Genomic DNA, 2,500 nt, shown 5'->3' with positions numbered 1-2,500 from the left:
TGTTGTTGTTGTTGGTGGTGGTGAAGCTGAGGGTGGCTACTACCACTATAATTACTGTTGTTATTTCCGTTGGTGTAATTTGTAGTTTTGATACATTGCTGTTACTATTGGCATTGCTGTTGCTCCTATTGCTGGTTTCAGTACTCCTTGATTTAATCTCTTCTTAGTGTTGGTAGGCCTGGTGACGAAGATGGTAGTATGGATGTGATGACGGTGGATCTCTTCCGCGGCGATCACTGTGGTGGTGGTGGTAGTGGTGGTGGTGGTGGTGGTGGTTGTAGTATCAGGCGGGGTGGCGATTGTCATTATGATATTATTTATGGCTTATGGTGGTAGTTTTGGTGTCATTGCCGTGATTATTGTTATCGATGTGGTGATGATGGATATGATAGTTTTACTGGTGTGTTATTGTTGCTGTTGTTGTTGTTCCTGTTGTTGTTGTTATTGTTGTTGTTGTTGTTATTGTTGTTGTTGTTGCCGTCTTCGTCTTTGTTACTGCTATCGTCGTCGTTCTCTTTACTGTTGCTTTTGTTGTTGTTGTTGTTGTTGTTGTTGTTGTTGTTGTTGTTGTTGTTGTTGTTGTTGTTGTTGTTGCCGTCTTCGTCTTTGTTGCTGCTATCGTCGTCGTTCTCTTTACTGTTGCTTTTGTTGTTGTTGTTGTTGTTGTTGTTGTTGTTGTTGTTGTTGTTGTTGTTGTAGTAGTTGTTGTTGCTGCTCGTGGTGGTGGTAGTGTTGGTGGTGATGATGGTGGGGGCATTCCTGGTGTTGCTGTTGCTGCTGTCCTCATTAATTTTTCTCATTTTTAAATTTTTTTATTAGAGCTACAGTTGTGTGGACTATAATCGGAGTGATGATGATAATGGAGAGGATAATTATGCTGTAGCAGTAGTAATAGTAGCAGTTCTTATTGTTGGTGGTGGTGGTGGTGCCGTTCTTGTTGGCTTGTCTGTTCTGCACGGTGGTGGTGGTGGTGGTGGTGGTGGTGGTGGTGGTGTGCAGGTCGTTGCCAGTGTACGGAGGGAGCAATAACAACAGTGCAGCCCTGGGAGCACAACATCTCAATACTCGTATTTGAACTCTACCCAAACACTGCCTTCACCTTTTTTACTTGATCTCTCTCCTTCCTCCTCCTTTACACTTCTGGTCCTCTCCTTGCTCTTCCTCGGTCTCCTCGCCCTCTCCTTCTGCCTCCTGGATCTAGTAATTTAATCACAAAATATTTTTTCCTCCTATTTTTCATCCGCACATTCTCTCCTTGTTTTCGTGGAGCATTCGCCTGCTATTGCCAAGTGCTCTTTTTCTCTTTCTTTCTTTTTCATTCCTTCCTCTCTCCGTTCTATTCCGCCTCTTGTCCTTTCTCTTCGTTTTCATTTTCCTCTTCATTTTCCTTTTCTCTCAGTTTCCTCTGCTATTTTTCCACTTCTTTCGGCTCCACTTTCCTTCTCATCTTATTTCTCATCTCATATTTTATTCGTATTCTCATATATATTTTTTTTCTCATATTTCTTTCCTTTTTCCATTCCTTTGCTTTCCCTCCTCCTCCTCTTCCTCCTCCTCCTCTTTCTTCTCCTCCTTTTATGAAACTACATTCCCTAGCTCAGTGGCAAGTGCAAAAAGAAAATGCCGTGAATGAGTGCGATTATTGCCTCAGGCTGAAGCAAAACTGAGAGGTGTGTGGAAAGCATATACTCTCTCTCTCTCTCTCTCTCTCTCTCTCTCTCTCTCTCTCTCTCTCTCTCTCTCTCTCTCTCTCTCTCTCTCTCTCTCTCTCTCTCTCTCAATTACCCCATTTGTCTGCATTTCTGCGCACACGTACACGCACACACGCACATTTGCCTGCATCCATCCGTGGCGCTCCTGCATCCAAGCACCCTGAGTGTTTAGAAGCGTTCAATACCCACTACATGCTACTCACTGATAGAACACTCGCGCATAAGTGACCGTGAGTTCCTCAGCCGCCCCTCCCACCACCACCACCACTACCACCACCACCAGTCTCCCTCCTCTCCCCTTCCTCCCGCCGCGGACGTGTCTCATCTCGTCTTACGTCAATAGGCCGGAAAATAAGTGGCTGTGTTTGTCCAGGCTTTGAACGTGTTACAAACGACGCATTCTCCTCTTTTTACGGGTTCCTTTACGAGCCAATTCCCATTTAATGGCTGTTATGCAGACTAGACTAAATGGGCTCAGAGTTTTACTGTGGAAAAATTACCTTTATTCTAATACTTTCGTTCTTTAGAGTAGGCGATTTATCCACACGTTATTACAAAGTTGGGGGGGGGGGAGACGGACGCATCGCACATTACGGTCTACATTTAAGCTACGCTACAAACAAGGGGTGTGTGTGTGTGTGTGTGTGTGTGTGTGTGTGTGTGTGTGTGTGTGTGTGTGTGTGTGTGTGTGTGTGTGTGTGTGTGTGTGTGTGTGTGTGTGTGTGTGTGTGTTCTCTCGTGGCAAATTAAAGCGATTATCAAGGAGGATCAACAACCGCCGCTATTAA

General features: G+C 44.7%; 1 long non-coding RNA gene across 1 annotated transcript in view; it reads right to left on the bottom strand.

Moving 5' to 3' along the window:
- The window catches only part of LOC135100956 (uncharacterized), a 112,300-nt gene that overhangs the window by 10,525 nt on the left and 99,275 nt on the right, over positions 1-2,500 (bottom strand). The gene's annotated exons all lie outside the window — the stretch shown is intronic.

The sequence above is a fragment of the Scylla paramamosain genome, chromosome 1, assembly GCF_035594125.1.
Source record: "Scylla paramamosain isolate STU-SP2022 chromosome 1, ASM3559412v1, whole genome shotgun sequence".
NCBI classification, from domain to species: domain Eukaryota; kingdom Metazoa; phylum Arthropoda; class Malacostraca; order Decapoda; family Portunidae; genus Scylla; species Scylla paramamosain.
The sequence above is the reverse complement of the archived record's forward strand: the minus strand, read 5'-3'. Positions and strand labels throughout refer to the sequence as shown.